The 21,133-nt window shown below is 43.1% G+C and overlaps 1 protein-coding gene across 10 annotated transcripts in view; it reads right to left on the reverse strand.

Annotated features, from left to right (window-relative positions):
- The window catches only part of PPARA (peroxisome proliferator activated receptor alpha), a 103,353-nt gene that overhangs the window by 60,804 nt on the left and 21,416 nt on the right, over positions 1–21,133 (reverse strand). For 3 of the 10 annotated variants that reach the window (XM_050805886.1, XM_050805887.1, XM_050805884.1), the window contains exon 2: positions 8,455–8,572. The exons of 6 other annotated variants lie outside the window; for them this stretch is intronic. The gene's annotated coding sequence lies outside the window, so the exon portion shown is untranslated. Of the gene's footprint in view, positions 1–8,454; positions 8,577–21,133 lie in introns of all 10 variants that reach the window. One more of the 10 variants, XM_050805885.1, reaches the window with a different exon arrangement.

Consider the following 21,133-nt stretch of genomic DNA (forward strand, 5'->3'; position numbering starts at 1 on the left):
ATTGCCAGATCTCACAGTATGTGTTTGTTTAACTTTATAAGAAACTGCCTGCTGGGCATGGTGGTTCACGCCTGGAATCCCAGCACTTTGGGAGGCTGAGGTGGGCGGATCATCTGAGGTCAGGAGTTCGAGACCAGCCTGGCCAACGTGGCAAAACCCCATCTCTACTAAAAGTTAAAAAAAAAAATTAGCCAGGTGTGGTGGTACACACTTGTAGTCCCAGCTACTCAGGAGGCTGAGGCAGGAGAATCACTTGATCCCGGTGAAGTAGAACAGGCTTTTCCTAATTTTCCTGTGGCCTTTTCTTTCCACCTGAGGTGTCTGGTGAAGGGGTCCCTCTAACTGCCTTAGGTTCGGCTCGGGTCACTAGAGTCTTACAGTAAGTTGCCAGACAAGGCTGGAACCATTTGGGGCATGTTTGGACTGCGATCATCCAGGAACTGATGTATAGGAACTGATCTGGATGCCCAGGCTGTCCTCCAACTGTGGTCACTACCCTAAATACATGGCCAATCATTTCCCTATCTATTGTCCCGTTGGCCGGCCACCCAACATTAAAAGAAGGCCATTCCACTTCACACAGAATCCTCAATCTTTGGGGGCACAACTTAATTCCATAATCCCCAGCAAAACCTTTCTTAAAATTCTTTAACATGCACTCCAGTTTCTATGCTTTTCCTCCCATCCCACCCTTTGTGATGCACACTCACTCTCACTTTCGTTCCAGACTGACCAGACTGGGTCATATTACGGGAGTTTCAGGTGCTGCTTAGCTAGGAGAGTACCTTATTCCCGCCACAGCCTGCTGCAGCCATGGGGCAGCTCCTGTCAGCCGTATGCAATGCCCTAGTTCTGGTCAATCCCACACTTGCCTCAGAGCACACAGTCCATGCTAAGAGATCTGTCTCCCCATGTCACGCCCCGTATTGGTCCCTCCCAGAACCATCTCTTTCACACTCTTTCACACCCCTCCCTGCTCCCAGTTCCCAATTCTTAGTCAAGGCAGCAAGCCACTCTTGCCACTTTTGGTTTCTTTCCTGACCAACTTAGCAAGTCATTCTCACATCCTGCATTGGCTAAGGTGTAAGTTTTATCCGAATCGGTTAGCTACTCTCACTGTCCCCAGCCCCTCTGGGTCTAGGCAACATGGTGAAACCCTGTCATCCAAATTGGTGAGCTACTCTCGCCATCCCCAGCCCCTGCTGGAACCATCCTGCAACCCCTTTATAGGTTCCATTGCGCTGTCTGGGAAAGACACCAGGACGCAGGAAAGCCGATCTCCTTTCCGGGCTGAAGTCCTCCTGTTGGTACCAAGGGTCCCAGGCCTCCCTCGACCTGGGGCTCCAGTCCCACAGGCAAGGCAGACAGAAAATCTGCCATCTCCAATCCTGGACGAGCCCCCAGAAAATGTAGTGGGAAATCAGAGAACTGGAATGATCGATGGGGTTCAGGAGGATTTAGTTAAGGTGTACACTGGCTCAGTGGACTTGCATCCAGAAAATCTCAGCACCAAACAAAGAAGGCAAGTGCCTTTTATGCATCTTGAGGTGGTAAATATGTGAGGCAGGAAGCAAGCATACAGAAGTGAGAATAAAGGCCATTACCATCTTGTGATATTCTTCTGACATGCCTTACATCTTAAGAAAAACATGTTTTGCAGCTTAAGCTTACCTGCCTTGTGAACTTGCAGCTGTGTGGGAAAAACAGGAATTTACAGAATTTACAAAATATGTGGAGGTTAGATAAGGTTAATGTTTCACACAAGGAAAATTAATATTCTTTCTTAACTCTAACTTCAGTCGAGGGTGGTTACTTAAAGCCTTTCAGTCTGAGCCTAAACAGCATTCTTATTAAAGAAACTATCATTATTTCTATTATTATTAATGCTATTGTTACCTTTATTATTTTTCTACTTCACTGGGAGGCAGAGGTTGCAGTGAGCTGAGATCGTGACGAAAGGAAGGAAGGAAGGAAGGAGGGAGGGAGGGAAGGAAGGAAGGAAGGGGAAGAAAAGAAAGAAAGAAAGAAAGAAAGAAGGAAAGAAGGAAAGAAAAGAAAGAAAGAGAGAGAGAGAGAGAAAGAAAGAAAGAAAGAAAGAAAGAAAGAAAGAAAGAAAGAAAGAAAGAAACTGCCAACCTGTTTTTCAATGTGTTTGTATCATTTTACCTTCCTATCAGCAGGGATGAGAGTTCTAGTTCCTGCACATCATGGCTAATGTTTGGTATGGTCAACCTTTCTAATTTTGGCATGTAGTGGTATCATACCACCACTGTGTAAGTTGTAGAACATTAGCATGGGGACTGCAGGTTTCATCTGCATTGCCCTGATGACTGATAACAATGAGAATTTTTCACATGCTTATTTGCTATTCATCTGTCTTCTTTGATGATGTGTTTGTTCAGATCTCTTGCCCATTTTTAAAACTGGGTTATTTTCTGGCCGGGGGCGGTGGCTCAAGCCTGTAATCCCAGCACTTTGGGAGGCCGAGACGGGCGGATCACGAGGTCAGGAGATCGAGACCATCCTGGCTAACACGGTGAAACCCCGTCTCTACTAAAAATACAAAAAACTAGCTGGGCGAGGTGGCGGCGCCTGTAGTCCCAGCTACTCGGGAGGCTGAGGCAGGAGAATGGCTTAAACCCGGGAGGCGGAGCTTGCAGTGAGCTGAGATCCGGCCACTGCACTCCAGCCCGGGCGGCAGAGCGAGACTCCGTCTCAAAAAAAAAAAAAAAAAAAAAAAAGGGTTATTTTCTTTCAGGTGAGTTTTGAGACTTCTTTCTGTCTTCCAGCTACAATACCTTTATCAGGCAAATGCTTTTCGAATATTTCTTCCCAATGTGTAACTTGTGTTTTCATTCTCCTACAACTGTCTTTTAAACCGTAAAAGTTTCATTTTGATGAAGTTCAATTTATTGATTTTTTTCTTTATACATAGATTGTGTTCTTGGTGTCATATCTATAAAATCTTTGCCTAACCCAAGGTCACAAAGATTTTTCTCCTGTGTTTTCTTCTAGAAGTTTTATAATTTTATGTTTTACCTTTAGATCTCTGATCTATTTTGAGTTAATTTTTGTGTACGACATGAGGCATGGGTCTAAGTTCATTTGGGGCACATGGATAATCAATTGCACCAGCACCATTTATTGAAAAGACTGTCCTTTCTCTACCAAATTGCCTTTGTACCTCTGTCAAAATCCAGTTGTTTTCTTAAGTAAGAAATGAATGTGGGGTGGCCGGGCGCAGTGGCTCATTCCTATAATCCCAGCACTTTGGGAGGCCGAGATGGGCAGATCACGAGGTCAGGAGATTGAGACAGTCCTGGCTAACACAGTGAAACCCTGACTCTACTGAAAAAAATACAAAGAAAATTATCCGGGTGTGGTGGCGGGCATCTGTAGTCCCAGCTGATCAGGAGGCTGAGGCAGGAGAATGGCATGAATCTGGAAGGCGGAGCTTGTAGTGAGCCGAGATCAAGCTGCTGCACTCCAGCCTGGGCGACAGAGCGAGACTCCGTCTCAAAAAAAAAAAAAAAAAAAGAATGTGGGATTTAATCAAATGCTTTTTCTGCATCTACTAAGATGATCATATGGTTTTTCTTTTTTATCCTGTTAACATGGTGAGTTGCATTAATTTTTGATTATCAAGCCATTTGGCATTTCCTGGGATGAACCCTACTGGTTATGTGTAATATATGCTGTACTTTGAATGTGTCCCCCAAATTTCATGTGCTGGAAACTTAGTTTCCAAATTCACATGTTGACAGCATTTGAAGGTAGCCTTTGGGAGGATTATAAGATTATCAGGGTGGGGTCCCCATGATAGGACTGGTAACTTTATAACAAGAGGAAGACAGCCCTGAGCTGACAGGCTCTTTGCCTTGCTTCACGTCACGATCCAGCAGGAAGGCCCTAACCGGATGCCAGCACCATGCTCTCGGACTCATTAGGTATATACCTGAAATTCCGATCTATCTCACTGTATATAGATCTGAGATTCTGATCTATCTTCCTGTGTATACACCCGAGCTTCTGATCTATCTCATTGGTACACCCCTGATATTCTGATATGGCTTCTTGTGTTTATGCCCAAGATTCTGATATACCTTCCTCTCCTAACACACACTCAAATTCCTGCACTGTTCCTGGCTCTGTGTGAGCACCAGGCACCCTTCTTGGCTGGCACAAGTGCCGGGCACTGTTCCTTCTAATCCTCTCAGATGCTTCTTTTCCTGGCCTCAAGTAGTTTTGCTCACATGCATGCACCAAGCAGTACTTTGGTAGATCTCTGGAGTCCCTCTGTATATGGCTTGCACCTCTAATACTTTGCCTTGGATAATCTACACACCATGGTCTCCCTGGACTCTCAGCTCTATTTTGTCAACTGAGGAAGTCTGCCAAGATCTGCCTCAGTTTCCCCTCTCCCTGCACTGCAGTCTGGAAACGCTCTCAAGCCACACCTCTCACCTTGTTTGTCTTACAACCATCAGTGCCCTTCACTGCCTGATATCCAGCATCTTGAAGAACACTGTTTCATGTATTTGTATGGAGGTTTGGTTGTCTCAGATGAGAAGGTAAGTCAGTACCTGTTATTCTATCCTGGACAAGGGAGTCTGTAATTTCTATAGGCATAATAAATTGGTTACAAGGCCACAGACAGTATATTTCTTAATCGTTTAAAACTCATGCCACCTTCTGACAGATAGAAATATTTCATGTTTTCCTTTAATATTGTTTTAAATTTCAAAGCAGATGAACTGTTAGACTATACTTTTGAAATCTACCACCTCCTTACGAGTCCTAAAATGCCTCTTTGGGTATGTGCCTGAGGTTCTGATACAGCTCCTTGGCTATATGCCCTAGACTGTGATAGACCTCCTTAGATCTATACCCAAAATTCTGCTATACCTCCCTGGGTATAAACCTGAGATCCTGATATAAATCCTTAGCTAGATACTTGAAGCCCTAATATGCCTTCTTGAGTATGTACCTGAGACTCTGCTATACCTCTTTGGGTAAATACCCGAGATTCTGATATACCTCACTGGTAACATACCTGAGGTTCTCATCTGTCTCACTGGGTACACACCTGAGGTTCTGACCTGTCTCACCAGGTACATGCCTAAGGTTCTGATCTATCTCATTGGTGTACACCTGAGGTTCTGATATGGCTCCTTAGTTTATGCCCAAGATTCTGATACACTGCTCTCTCTTCACAAAAACTCAAATCCCTGCTGCAACTCAATACTGGGATGCATTCCAAAACTAAGACTATATAAGACTGTTTGAAGTTCACTTTGAATCTTGGAGGATATGATACTTTTTTTTTTTTTTTTTTGAGGTGGATTCTTGTTCTGTTGTCCAGGCTGGATTGCAGTGGCATGATCTCGGCTCACTGCAACTTCTGCCTCCCGGGTTCAAGCAATTCTCCTACCTCAGCCTCCAATACTATCAAATTTTCACACAAAATATTGTCATCAGTCCTGACATAGACATAATGTTAGGATTAATTAATGCTCAATAAAATAGTAAAGGAAGAACTCTAATAGGCTACTAAACAGATTATTTTTAAAAGTGTTAAAAGGATCACCTAATGATAACAGAATTCATCCACTAGGAAGACATGATGGTCCTAAATGTGTATGTACCTCTTATCTATGAAGCAGGAAGTAAGTCCTCACCTGACACTGAATCTGCTGGCACTTTGGTCTTGAACTTCCCAGTCTCCAGAACTGAGAGAAATTTCTGTTGTTTATAAATCACCCAGTTTATGGTATTTTGTTATAGCAGCTTGAATGGACTAAGACACCACTCAACAACCAGAATATACTTTTTTCCCTAAAAGCCCATGGAACATTCACCTAGACAGACCACGTCTTTGGCCATTAAACAAACCTCAACAAATAAAATAATTTTCAATTTAAAAGAATTGAAGCCATACAGAGTATATAATCTAATAACAATGAACTTAAATGATAATAACAGAAAAACAATAGGACCATCTCTAAATGTTTTAAAATTCAACAATACACTTCTAAATAATCCATGGGTCAAGAGTAAGTCTCAAGGAAAATTTAAAATACATAGAACTGGGCTGGCAATGGTAGCTCACACCTGTAATCCAAGTACTTTGGGAGTCTGAGGCGGGTGGATCACCTGAGATCAGGAGTTTGAGACCAGCCTGGCTAACATGGTGAAACTCCGTCTCTACTAAAAATACAAAAATTAACCAGGTGTGGTGGTGCACACCTGTAATCCCAGTTACCTGGGAGGCTGAGACAGGAGGATTGTTTGAACCCAGGAGGCAGACATTGCAGTGAGTTGAGATTGCGCCGTTGCACTTCAGCCTGGGTGACACAGCGAGACTGTCTCAAAAAAAAAAAAAAAAAAAACACCAAAAAAAAAACCCCTGAAACAAAAAACATCAAAAAACAAAAAACAGAACTGAATGAAAATAAAGCTACAACATACAACAATATATGGGATGTGGCAAGAGCAGTACCGAGAGAGAAATTTGTATTACTAAATGTTTGCAATAGAGAAGATGAACAATCTCAAAACAATAATCTAAATTCCTACATCAAGAAACTAGAAAAATAATAGCAAAATAGACCAAAGCAAACAGAAGGAAGGAAATAATAAAGAAGAACAATCAATGAAATGGAAATCGAGAGAACAATTGAGAGAATAAATGAAACGAAAAGCTGGTTTTTTGAAAAAAAAAATTAAAATTGATAAAACTGCAGCAAAACTGACAAAAATAAAAACAGACAAGACATAAATCACCAACATCAAGAATGAAACAGGATATTACTACAGATCCTGCAATCAGTATAAGAAACTATACAAACAAATTTGAGCTAGTGAATTCTACAAATAAGAAATAGATCAGTTACTCAAAAGCTACTAACTACCCAATTTAACCAAGATAAAATAATTTTAATAGCTTTATAACCATTTAAAAGTTGAATCTGTGATTTTAAAATCTCTTAAAAAATAAATTCCCAGGCCCAGACGGAAGAATTCTACCAAACACATAAAGAAGAAATACCACCACACCAGTTGTATATAATCTCTTCCAAAGAAAAGTGGAAGAGGAGGAAATAATTCCCAATTTATTTTCATGAAACTAATATTACTCTGACAACAAAATTCGACAAAGCCAATAGAAAATAGAGAAAACTACAGACCAATTTTGCTCAAGAACTTAGACATGAAAGTATTCAACAAAATATGAACAAATCAAATCCAACAATGTATAAAAAGAATTATTTACCATGACCAACTAAGACTCATTCCAGGTATGCAAGGCTACTTTAACATTGGAAAATCAATCCATGTAATCCACCATGTCAACAGGCTATAGAAGAAAAATCATTTGATCATACTCATTGACACAGAAAAGGTATTTGACAAACTATAATACCCACTCATGATAAAAACTCTCAACATGTTTGGAAAAGCTTTCTCTCAACTAGAAAAAGAACATCTGCAAAAACCTACAGCTAACGTATCCTCAACGAAGAAAGACTGAATGTTTTCCCAGTAAGATCAGGAGCAGGGCCAGGATATCCACCTTCACCACTCTTCCTCAACATAGTGATGGAAGTTCTAACTACTGTAATAAGGCAGGAATAAAAGGCACATCTATAAGAAGAAAGAAATGAAAGTCCCTACTGGCAATGACATGAAAATCCTTAGGAATCTACAAAAACCCTCTTGGAACTAAGAAATGAATACAGCAAGACTGTAAGATCAGCATGCAAAAATAAATTGCATTTCTGTCTACTAACAACAAACATGCAGACATAAAAGTTAAAAACAACAATGTCATTTGCAATCACTCCAAAGAAAATGAAATACTTAGGTATTTATTACCTAACAAAACATATAGGCCGGGCGCGGTGGCTCAAGCCTGTAATCCCAGCACTTTGGGAGGCCGAGGCGGGCGGATCATGAGGTTAGGAGATCGAGACCATCCTCAACACGGTGAAACCCCGTCTCTACTAAAAAATACAAAAAAAAAAAAAAAACTAGCCCGGCGAGGTGGCAGGCGCCTATAGTCCCAGCTGCTCAGGAGGCTGAGGGAGGAGAATGGCATGAACCCAGGAGGCGGAGCTTCCAGTGAGCCGAGATCCGGCCACTGCACTCCAGCCTGGGCGACAGAGCGAGACTCCGTCTCAAAAAAAAAAAAAAAAAAAAAAAAAAAAAAAAAAAAAAAAAAACATATATAGGGATCTGTATACTGAAAATTACAAAATGCTGAAAAAATTACAAAATGCTGGAAAAAAATAAAAGAAAGCTGGGTGTGATGGCTCATGCCTATAATCCCAGCACTTTGGGAGGATCCCTTAAGGCCATGAGTTTAAGACCAGCTTGGGCGACAAACGAGACCCCATCTCTACAAAATAAATAAATAAATAGGAAAAAAAATTAGCCAGGTGTGGTAGAGTGTACCTGTAGCTCCAGTTACTCAGGAGACTGACGCAGGAGGGTTATTTCAGCCCAAGAGGTCAAGGCTGCAGTGAGTCACGATCATACCACTGTACTCCAGCCTGGGTGAGGGAGTGAGATCCTGCCTCAAATTAAAAAAAAAAAAATCAAAAAAGAAACTACCATGCTCATGAACTGAAAGACTCAACATAATAAATATGTTAATTCTCCTCAAGTTGATCTGTAGGTTTAGTGTAATTCCTATCAAAATCCCAGTAATAGTTTTTATAGATATAGATAAGCTTACTCTTAAATTTACACAGAAAGGCATGGCACAAGCCCTATAAGGGCTAAAACAATCAGCAAAGAAGTGTAAAGTGGGAGAAACCACTCTACTTAATAGTAAGACCTACTCAGTAATAAAGACAGTGTGGTACTGGTGAAGGAATAAACACATACATCAATGGAACAGACTAAAAACCCTGAAACAGATCAACACAAATAGGCCCAACTGATTTTGGACAGAGGTGCAAAATTTTGTAAGGAATGATAACCTTTCAAAAACTGCTGCTGGAGCAACTGGATATCCATTGGGGTAGCAGGAGAAGAACCTCAAACTAAGTCTTACATCTTAAAAAGAAGTAATTTAAAATGGATCATGGACCTAAATATCTGACAAAGGACAGTATCTTGCATATGTAAAAATTTTCAAAACTGAACAATAAAAAAACCCCCAAACAATCCAATTAGAAAATGAGCAAAAGACGTGAAGAGACATTTTGCTCACGAGGATACACAAACGGCAGATAAGTACATGAAAGATATTTAACACCATAAGCCACTGGGGAAAGGCAAACTGGAACCACGATGAGATATCACTGCACACCTATCAAATGGCTAAAATAAAGAATAGTGATAACACCAGACAAACAGGTCACTCATACATTCCTGGTGGGAATGTAAAATAGTACAGCCACTCTAGAAAAGTTTGGCAGTTTTAAAAAATAAAACTAAACATGAAACTACCGTATGATCCAGCAAGTACACTCTTGGGCAGTTATCCGAGTGAAATGAAACTTATGTTCACACAAAAACTTGTATATACACCAAAAGAGCAGAAAACAAATAAAGGCAAATAAATTGGACTCAAAATTTAAAGCTTTTGTGCCACAAACACTACCATTAAGAAAGTGAAAAGACAACCCACAAAAATGGGAGAAAAAGGCCGGGTGCGGTGGCTCATGCCTGTAATCCCAGCACTTTGGGAGGCTGAGGCAGGTGGATCACAAGGTCAGGAGTTCGAGACCAGCCTGACCAACAGGGTGAAACCCCGTCTCTACTAAAAATACAAAAGAGTAGCCAGGCGTGGTGGCAGGTGCCTGTAGTGCCAGCCACTCAGGAGGCTGAGGCTGCAGAATCACTTGAACCAGGGAGCTGGAGGTTGCAGTGAGCTGAGGTTGGGCCATTGCACTCCAGCCTGGGCGACAGAGCAAGACTCCATGTCAAAAAAAAAAGGAGAAAATATTTACAAATCATATCTCTGACAAGGGACTTGTATCAGAATGTATAAAGAACTCTTAACAATAAAAATATAACTATCTCAATTTAAAAACGGACTAAGGATTTGAATAGACATTTTTCTAAAGAAGATATACAAATGGCCAATAACCACATGAAAAGGAGCTGAGGTCACTGGTCATTAGGGAAATGCAAATCAAAACCAGAATGAAACACCACTTCACACCCACTGGAATGGCTATAATTCAGACTCCATCTCAAAATAAATAAATTAATTAATTAACTAATTAAAAAGACAGACAATAACAAGTGCTGACAGAGATGTGGAGAAATTAGAACCGTCACATGTTGCCAGTGGGAAATGGCATAGGCTTTTGGAACAGTCTGGCAGCCCTCAAGAAGTTAAACATAGATTCACTATATGACCCGTAATTCCACTCCTAAAGAAATGAAACAGGCCGGGTGCAGTGGCTCACGCCTATAATCCCAGCACTTTGGGAGTCTGAGGCGGGTGGATCACTTGAGGTCAGAAATTCGAGACAAGCCTGGTCAACATGGTGAAACCTTATCTCTACTAAAAAGACAAAAAATTAGCTGGGCGTGGTGGCATGTGCCTGTAATCCCAGCTATTGGGGAGGCTAAGGGAGGAGAATCACTCAAACCTGGGAGGTGGAGATTGCAGTGAGCCAAGATCACGACACTGCACTCCAGCCTGGGTGACAGAATGAGAGACCCTGTCTCAGAAAAGAAAGAAAGAGAGAGAGAGAGAGAGAGAGAAAGAAAGAAATGAAAACATACATCTACACAAAAACTTGTATGTGAATGTTCATAGAAGCATTCTTTGTAATAACCAGAAAGTTAAAACACAATATCCACAACTAAAAATTGGAAAAATAATATGTGTTATATCCATACAATAGAATGTTTTTGGCAATAAAAAGAAATAAAGTACTGATACATGCTACAACATGGATGACCCTTGAAAACATTATGCAAAATGAAAAAAAGGTAGTCACAAAAGACTACATATTGTATGATTCCATTATATGAAATGTCCGGAATAGGCAAATTGTAGAGACAGAAAGTAGATGAGTGGTTGTCTAGGGCTAGATGGGGGAAGGGAGGAGATTTGGAAGGAACAGGCAGTGATTACTAATGGCTACGGGGTTTCTTTCAGAGGCAATGAATATGTTTGCATCCATTGGAGGACATCTAAGTTGCAGTGATGGTTTGGTTACACACTCTTGTGAGTATACCAAAAGCTATGGCATATACATTGTAAATCAATGTCATATGGTATACAATCTACATATCTCTTATTTCTTTCTTTCTTTCTTTTTTCTTTCTTTCTCTTTCTTTCTTTCCTTCCTTCCTTCCTTCCTTCTTTCTTGTCTTCCTTCCCTCCTTCCCTCCCTCCCTCTTCCTTCTTTCCTTCGTTCCTTCGTTCCTCCCTCCCTTCCTTCCTTCTTTCTCCTTCCTTCCTTCCTTCCTTCCTTCCTTCCTTCCTTCCTTCCTTCCTTCCTTCCTTCCTTTCTTTCTTTCTTTCTTTCTTTCTTTCCTTCCAGATGGAGTCTCACTCTGTGGCCCAGGCTGCAGTGCCGTGGCATGATCTTGGCGCATTGTAACCTCCACCTCCTGGGTTCAAGTGATTCTCCTGCCTCAGCCTCCAGAGTAGCTGGGATTGCAGGTGCATGCCAACATGCTTGGCTAATTTTTGTATTTTTAGTAGAGACGGGGTTTTGCCATGTTGGCCAGGCTGGTCTCAAACTGCTGACTTCCAGTGATCCACCTGCCTTGGCCTCCCAAAGTGCTGAGATTACAGGCATGAGCCACTGAGCGTGACCCTGTAATTTACATTTCTATCTATCTATCTATCTATCTATCTATCTATCTATCTATCTATCTATGAATGAATGAATCTATCCGTCTGTCCATTCGTCTATCCATCCACCTACCTATCTATGAATGACAGGGTCTTGCTCTGTTGCCCAGGCTGGAGACAGTGGCACAATCTCGGCTGCTTGCAACCTCTGCCTCCTAGGATCAAGCAGACCTCCTACCTCAACCTCTCAAGTACCTAGGATTACAGGCGCACATCACCATGCAGGGCCAATTTTTAAATTTTTGTTGTAGAGTCAGAGTCTCGCTTTGTTACCCAGGCTGGTCTAAAACTTCTGAGCTCAAACAATCCTCCTGCCTCAGCCTTCCAAAGTGTTAGGATTACAGGCGTGAGCCACCGCGCCTGGCTAGAACTGTTGAAAACAAACCAGAAAACCAAGAAACCTGTAAACAAATGTTCACAGCAGCTTGATTCACAGTAACTCCAAACTGGAAACAAGCTAGATGTCCTCCAATGGGGTGAACAGTTAAACCATGGCTCCTCCACACCATGGAAATTACTCAGCAATAGAAAGGAATAAACTATTGATGCACCAACAACCTGGATCAATCTCATGAGAATTACCCTGAGTCCCGAAAGGTTATATGCCATATGATTCATTATGTGACATTCTTTTCTTTTTTTTTTTTTTTTTTTTTGAGACGGAGTCTGGCCCTGTCGCCCAGGCTGGAGTGCAGTGGCCGGATCTCAGCTCACTGCAAGCTCTGTCTCCCGGGTTCACACCATTCTCCTGCCTCAGCCTCCCGAGTAGCTGGGACTACAGGCGCCCGCCACCTCACCCGGCTAGTTTTTTGTATTTTTTAGTAGAGCCGGGGTTTCACCGTGTTAGCCAGGATGGTCTCAATCTCCTGACCTCGTGATCCGCCCGCCTCGGCCTCCCAAAGTGCTGGGATTACAGGCGTGAGACACCACGCCCGGCCCTCTTTTTTTTTTTTTAAGATGGAGTCTCGCTCTGTCACCCAGGCTGGAGTGCAGTGGCATGATTTCGGCTCACTACAAGCTCCGCCTCCTGGGTTCACGCCATTCTCCCGCCTCAGCCTCCCGAGTAGCTGGCACTACAGGCGCCCGCCACCATGCCCAGCTAATTTTTTGTATTTTTTAGTAGAGACGGGGTTTCACCATGTTGGCCAGGATGGTCTTGATCTCCTGACCTCGTCGTGATCCACCCGCCTCAGCCTCCCAAAGTGCTGGGATTACAGGCGTGAGCCACCTCACCCGACCTATGTGACATTCGTAAAATGACAGAAATGGACAACAGATTAATGACTGGAAAATTAAAAAAGGGATGGGAAGGTAGGAGAGAAGTGGGTTTGGCTATAAAAGGCACCATGACAGCTGATTGGTGATGGAAACATTCTGCATCTTGATGGTATCAATGTCAGTCTCCTGACTGTGATATCGTCCTCTTGCTTTGCAAGATGTTACCCTTGGGGAAAAGTGGAAAGAGTGCTGGGGATCTCTGTAGTATTTCCTAAAACTGCATGTGAGGCCAAGGCAGGCAGATCACTTGAAGTCAGGAGTTTGAGACCAGCCTGGCCAACAAGGTGAAACCCCATCTCTACTAAAAATATAAAAATAAGCCAGGCATGGTGCACGTCTGTAATCCCAGCTACTCAGGAGGCTGAGGCAGGAGAATCACTTGGATCCAGGAGACAGCGGTTGCAGAGACCTGAGATTGCACCAGTGCACTCCAGCCTGGGTGACAGAATGAGACTCTGTCTCGAAAAAACAAAACAAAACAAAACAAACAAAAAAAAACTACAATTATCAAAAAAATGTTTTAAGTTAATTTTTTTAAAGTACTAAAAGGGAGGCAAATTAGGAGTGATTTTTTGTTTGTTTGTTTGTTTTGAGACAGGGTCTCGCTGTGTTGCCCAGGCTAGAGTACAGTAGTGTGATCATGGCTCACTGAAGCCTCAAACTCCCAGGCTCAAGCAAGCCTCCTACCTCAGCCTTCTGAATAGCTAGGACTACACGCATGAACCATGATGCCTGGCTAATTTTTTAAATTTCTGTAGAGACAGGGTCTCACTATGTTTCCCAGGCTGTTCTCGAACTCCTGAGCTCAGGTGATCCTACCCCCCTCAGCTTCCCAAAGTGCTGGGATTACAGGAGTGGGTTACTATGTCTGGCCACCAGTGGTACTTTAAGAACAGGTGATCTGTTCTTCATGTTTTCTGCTCTGCATCTTTCAGAATCCAAACATGGTAAACATAGCTAGGACATAGAATATATAGAAACTGTCTCTTTTATTTATTTGCTTGCCTTTTAACTTTTTATTTGGAAGTACTTTCACTTACAGAAAAGTTGTACCCCAAAAACAGTATAAAGAACACCACAACTTTACCCATATTCACTGGTAGTTACCTATTTAACCATTTGCTTTACTATAACTTCTTTCTTTTTTTTCCGAGATGGAGTATCGCTCTGTTGCCAAGCTGCAGTGCAGTGGCACGATCTCGGCTCACTGTAACCTCCACCTCCTGGGTTCAAGTAATTCTCCTGCCTCAGCTTCCTGAGTAGCTGGGACTACAGACATGCACCACCATGCCCAGCTAATTTTTTGTATTTTAGTAGAGACGGGGTTTCCCCATGTTGGCCAGGATGGTATCGATCTCCTGACCTCGTAATCTGCCCGCCTTGGCCTCCCAAAGTGCTGGTATTACAGGCATGAGCCACTGTACCTAGCCCCCAATTTCTTTCTTTATAGGGATGTATGTATATATGTGTATGTGTGTATTTGAGGGTGAGTTGCATACATCATGGCCCATTCTCCTAAATACTAAACTACGTGTTTGAGAATGGCAGTGTGCTCTTACATAGCACAGAACACTTCACTTCCATAAATTTATCAGATACACTTCAATCTATGATTCATATTCAAATTTTGTTAGTTGACCCAATAATGTCCTTGATGGCATTTTTCCTCCTTCAGTACAAGATGCTGTTTAGAGTCAGGTATTACATTTTGTTGTCTTTTCTCTTTTAATCTGAAACATCTCCACAGCTTTTGTCTTTTATGATACTGACATTTTTATGGAATACCATTTCCAAGCTGTCCTCCTCCCTTTTCAAATAGAATGTAGCAGCTGCCTTAGTACAGACGTAGAGTAACGTATATTATGACAGATATCTGCATAGAAAAATCCACACTTAATAAGAACCTCTAACTCGAGGTATATCCCATGTCCCATCCTGAAGCTGGGTTCTTAAATAGGCTCCCAGCCTGTCTAGCAACTTGCGTGCCCTCCATTTTGCCAGTTTGCCAGCTGGAAATGTGTCCAAGGCTTTCCTATTTGGAACTAGAGGTTCCCACAGCTACATTCCTATTCAACACAACAAATAAAAGAAAACTAAAAACATAACTGTTTTGTAAATCCCCAAATAAGAGAGTGAAAAGAACAGCCACAACGTCTACCTGATAGCATGACTTTAAGCAACTCAACATAATTCAGACATTCAGCAAATGCCGGTAACCATAAACCAAGTACCTTCTGCAAGCGCTGGTTGTAGAACAAATCCTTTTCTGAAGGGACAAAGATGAATGTAACTTAAAGTGACAAGAACACTAAGGGAACAGAAGCAAGCCATTTAAGGGTAAAAATGGAATTTTCTGCTATAAAGTAAAGCTCTGCATAAAAATAAGACAAAACAGGAGATCTAGTAAGAGTTTATTCATAAGACCCCGTGCTGAGGATTTCAAGGAGACAGTCACGTTTCTGGGGTAACTGACTATGGGATTGTCCCTCATGGGGCCAAGTAACCTGTCAAAGCAACAAGGCTTCCTACTCAACATGCCCTGTGGCCACCCTGCCAGCCGGAGGGGCTATCTGAAGCCTTGAACAGCTGTCAACATGCCTTGAATCCAACAGGTCCCGACGTGACCTCGGTCTTTTACCTCTGCACAAAGTTACGGCTTATGGTTGTGTTTGGACAGTCTGGTTTGTTTGTTGATCCTTTGGTCTGAAAGACTGTTTTTTTCTTTTTTTGAGATAGGGTCTTGCTCTCTCACCCAAGCTGGAGTGCAGTGGCATGATCTCAGCTCACTGCAACCTCCACCTCCCAGGTTCAAGTGATTCTCCTGCCTCAGCTTCCTGAGTAGCTGGGACTATAGGCGCACGCCACCATACCCAGCTAATTTTTGTATTTTCAGTTTCACCATGTTGGCCAGGCTGGTCTCCAACTCCTGACTTCAGGTGATCCGCCTGCCTTGGCATCCCAAAGTGCTGGGATTGCAGGCGTGAGCCACCACACCCGGCCCAAGGCTGTTTTTTGTTTTGTTTTGTTTTGTTTTTTTTAATTACTTGCATTCATCCTGTGGTTTCCATCCCAGCTCATGGCATCCTGCCCAGCGCATCACTCCCTCCCTCCTCGCCTCCTGCCACAGCCTCCTCCCTCTCCCTTTTCCAAGGTTCTCACGCACGGCTGCCAGGTTCCTCACCTGGAGGAGAGCCCTGATCACCTCCTGTGGATGGGCTCTTCTCGAGCATGGCTTCCAAGTACCCAGATTCACAGGTAGGGAAACCGACCAGGGACAGGTATCACCCAAGGCCACACGGCTGCTCAGTGGCTGGCTGGAGCTAAGGTCAAGGTCTTCCTACCCCCCAGTGCGGTGGAGCCTTTCCCACTTAGCCAGCTTGCTTGGCTGGGCCGCACCCCTTCAGGCCCCTCTGCAAACCTCAGAGCCACCTATAGCTTCTGCCTGGGCCCTGAAAGCTGTCTGAGGGGAACTTTTAGCAGCTAGGTCGGAGCATATCCAGTCCCCTAAGAAGCCCCCACTGGTCCCCATCCCATGGCCTTTCACACACAACACAAACCAGAGTCCTCACAATGGCCCCGGCCTCCACGAGACTGGTCCTGCCTCTCCCCTGGGACCTCCTGACCTCCTTCTCCTCCTCTCCAGGACACTGCTCCAGTCACACTTCCTGGCTGCTCCTCCCATGAGCCCACCCTGCCGTCCTCCCTGTCAGGATGCTCCCATCCTGATATCTGCTCCACCTGTTCTCACCTGTTTCCAGCCCTTCCTCAGATGCTAGGTCCTGGCCACCACCTCAGGGAGGCCAGCCTGGACCAGCCTCCTGGCACCCTCGCCCCTTCTGGCACCCCTGACACACTTGCTCGCTCTGGGCTTGCTCCTCCTACTGTACCTGGAGGCAGCTAACTCACCAGGCCAGCTGCTCCATCACTCCACTCATGACCTGTCTGTCCCTGCCACAGCATCAGCTCTCACAGACGAGGGTGTCATGGGTTTTGTTCATTATGTATCTTAGAACAATGCCTGGTACAGAGAAGGAGCTCAATAAATATCTGATGGAGTTTGAACCAGAATGCATGAATCTTCTCTTCATGTCCCCTTGTAGGCCCTGGACCCTGGCCAAAATAGATGACTTGGCATCTGCCAGCCCCACCCCAGGCTTCCTGGACTCTGTACTTTTTTTTTTTCCTTTACGAGACAGAGTCTCACTCTGTTGCCCAGGCTGGAGTGCGGTGGCGCAATCTTGGCTCACTGCAACCTCTGCCTCCTGGGCTCAAGCAATTCTCCTGCCTCACCCTCCCAAATAGCTGGGATTACAGGCACCTGCCACCGTGCCTGGCTAATTTTTGTATTTTTAGTACAGACGGGGTTTTGCCATGTTGGCCAGGCTGGTCTTGAACTCCTGACCTCAGGTGATCCGCCTGTCTTGGCCTCCCAAACTGCTGGGATTACAGGTATGAGCCATTGCACCAGGCCCTGGCCTCTGTACTTTATCCTACTTCTTTCTGCCAGGAATGCATCCCCATTCTACACATTTGGGGGGCGGTACAGATGCCTTTCCTCCTCAAAGTGCTCAGGATCCCTCCAGGGGAAGGACTTCATCTCTCTTCTGAATCACCACAGCTCTCATTGTGGGTATTGATATATGCCTTTTCTGCTCAACTGACCTGTACCTCTTGGAGGAAGAATTCTTGTCTGTCATCTTCCTCTCCTACACAAGGCAGATGTTCAGTGAAAATTTACAGAATGAATCTGACATTGGTGCTAAATTCCGAACATTGTTCCCTGTCTTACAAAAACTCAAATCATGACCAGTGCAGTGGCTCACGCCTGTAATCCCAGCACTTTGGGAGGCTGAGACAGGCTGATCCCTTGAGTCCAGGAGTTTGAGACCAGCCTGGCTGATATGACAAAACCCCGTCTCTACAGAAAAAAAAAAAATTAGCCGGGCATGGTTATGCATGCCTGTGGTCCCAGCTGCTTAGGAAGCCGAGGTAGGTGAATCACTCAAGGCCAGGAGTGAGCCAAAATCATGCCACTGCACTCCAGCCTGGGTGACAGAGTAAGACCCTGTCTCAACAAAACGAAACAACTCCCAACCCCCTGCCACCAAAAACACACTTAAATCATTTTAAGTAACGAACCTATGAAAAGAGCCTGCATATAGTACAAGTATTTAAAGGACAAGGCTGGTTGCAGAACAAATGTTTTTCTAAAAAAAAAAACAAAGATGAATGCAACTTAAAGTGATGAGAATGCTAATGGAACAGAAGCAAGCTGTTTAAGAGAAAAACTGAATTTTCTTGTTAAAAAGTAAAGTTCCTGAAGTGCATCCCGTGACAGCCTGGGAGAGAGTGCACTGAACAGTTTTCGGGCCATTTAAATTGTCTATAAGTCAGCTCTGTAAAGTCCACATCATTCAAGTAAACATAATCAGGATGCCTACATGTGCTCGGTGTCAGATGTCAGTATCCCTTGTGTGACACATGAGGCCTTTCTTAAGACGACTGACACCTTCCCAATACTGAGTTGTACCTTCCATGAACATAGTATATCCATCTATTTATTTGGGCTATATTTAAGCTCTCTTAATAACATAATCAGTTTTCTGAGTAGAGACCTTACATATCTTTTTCAGATTTATTCCTAGATATAGATACATTATAAATGTAACTTTTAATTAATAAACTTTCTTATTTAGAGCAGTTTTGGGCTTACAGAAAAATTGAGTGGAAAGTACAAAGAAGTCTCATATTCCACCTCACTCCCACCACAGTTTCCCTGTTATTAACATCTTGCATTGGTGAGGTAATTTGTTGCCATTGATGAGCCAATATTGACATATTATTGCTAACTGAAGTCCACAGTTTTCATTTTCACTCTTTGTGTTGTACATTTTATGGGTATTGACAAATGCCTAATAACACGTATTCATCATTACAATACCATACAGAATAGTTTGACTGCCCTAAAAATGCCCTGTGTTCCACTTACTCATTCCTCTTTCCCTCCCCGTGAGCCCCTGGCAACCACTGACGCATCTTTTAACTGTCTCCATAGTTTTGCCTTTCCCATAATGTCTAGCGTTGGACGCAGACAGTATATAGCTTTTTCACTTTGAGTTCTTTCAGGTATATAATATTTTTTTTTTTTTTTTTTTTTTTGAGACGGAGTCTCGCTCTGTCGCCCAGGCTGGAGTGCAGTGGCCGGATCTCAGCTCACTGCAAGCTCCGCCTCCCGGGTTCACGCCATTCTCCTGCCTCAGCCTCCCGAGTAGCTGGGACTACAGGCGCCCGCCACCTCGCCCGGCTAGTTTTTTGTATTTCTTAATAGAGACGGGGTTTCACCGTGTTAGCCAGGATGGTTTCGATCTCCTGACCTCGTGATCCACCCGTCTCGGCCTCCCAAAGTGCTGGGATTACAGACTTGAGCCACCGCGCCCGGCCTAATATTTTTGATAATAAGTGGTATTATTTATTATTTGCCAAAATGTTTTCCAAACTGGCTGCTATCATTTTACATTCTCATCAGCAGTGTATGAGAGTTCTTATTCCACATTCTTATGCATATGTGGTCAGACTGCTAAATTACAGCCAGTATTGTGGGTGTGTAGTGATATCTTTCTACCAAAAGAGATGTCGATTAACTTGCATCTCCCTAATGACTAATGAGGGAAAGGCACACGAACATCTTTTCATGTGCTTGCTTAACATCCATTCAAACGGACATGCCCTTTGTTGAAGAGTTAGTTCATCTTTTGCCCATTTTTAATTGGGCTGCTTGACATCTTATTGAATTATAATAGTTCTTTATATAACCCATATCCAAGTCCTTTGTCAGATATATGTTTTGCAAATATTTTCTCTAAGTCTATGGCTTGACTTTTTATTTTATTAAGTGTTTTCTGATGAGTAAATGTTTCTAATTTTGAGGATGGCTAATTTATTAATTTTTTCTTTTATAGTTTATGCTTTCTTCTTTAAGCGACTGAGTCTTACTCTGTGGCCCAGGCTGGAGTGCAGTGGCATGGTCGTAATTCACTGCAAGCTTCAACTCCTGGGCTCAAGTGATCCTCCTGCTGCAACCTCCTGAGTAGCTAGGACTACAGACATGTGCCACTGTGCCTGGAACAGTTTTTTCTTTTCTTTTTTTTTGTAGAGACCCACTCATGTTGCCCAAGCTGCTCTTGGACTCCTGGCCTCAAGCTATCCTCCCACCTCAGTCCCTCAAAGCATTGGGATGACAGGTGTAAGCCAGCATACCTGGCCTAGTTAATGCTTTTTAAATCATGTTTAAGAAATCTTTGCCAAACTCCAAATCACAAGAATTTTCCCATATTTTTTCTTCTGGAGGTTTTATGGTTTTAACTCTTTTTTTTAACATAGGGTCTCACTTTGTCACCCAGTCTGGAGTGCAGTGGTACAATCATGGCTCACTGTAGCCTTGACCTCTCTGGGCTCAGGTGATCCTACCACCTCAGACTCTTGTGTAGCTGGGACTATAGGTTAGTGCCATCAAGCTCAGCTAATTTGTTGATTTTTTTGTAGAGATGGTGTTTTGCTATGTTGCCCATGCTGGTCTTGAACTCCTGGACCCAAGTGATCCACCCACCTTGGCCTCTCAAAGTGCAGGATTACAGGTATGAGCCACTGCACCTGGCCAGTTTTAACTCTTACAATTAGGTGTATGACACATTTCAATAATAATTATTATATGACAATATAATACACTATCATATAATACAATATATATTACATAATATATATTATATATACTATTATTACATAATAGTATAATATAATGATAATAATTATGAGTTTGTAGTGCTGTGAACTGAGGGTTAAGGTTCTTTTTTTTTTGTTTTTTTTTGGATGGAGTCTCACTCTGTCGCCTACACTAGAGTGCAGTGGCACGATCTTGGCTCACTGCAAGCTCTGCCTCCTGGGTTCATGCCATTCTCCTGCCTCAGCCTCCTGAGTAGCTGGGACTACAGGCGCCCACCACCATGCCTGGCTAATTTTTTTGTATTT

Source organism: Macaca thibetana, chromosome 10, assembly GCF_024542745.1.
Source record: "Macaca thibetana thibetana isolate TM-01 chromosome 10, ASM2454274v1, whole genome shotgun sequence".
Lineage (NCBI taxonomy): Eukaryota > Metazoa > Chordata > Mammalia > Primates > Cercopithecidae > Macaca > Macaca thibetana.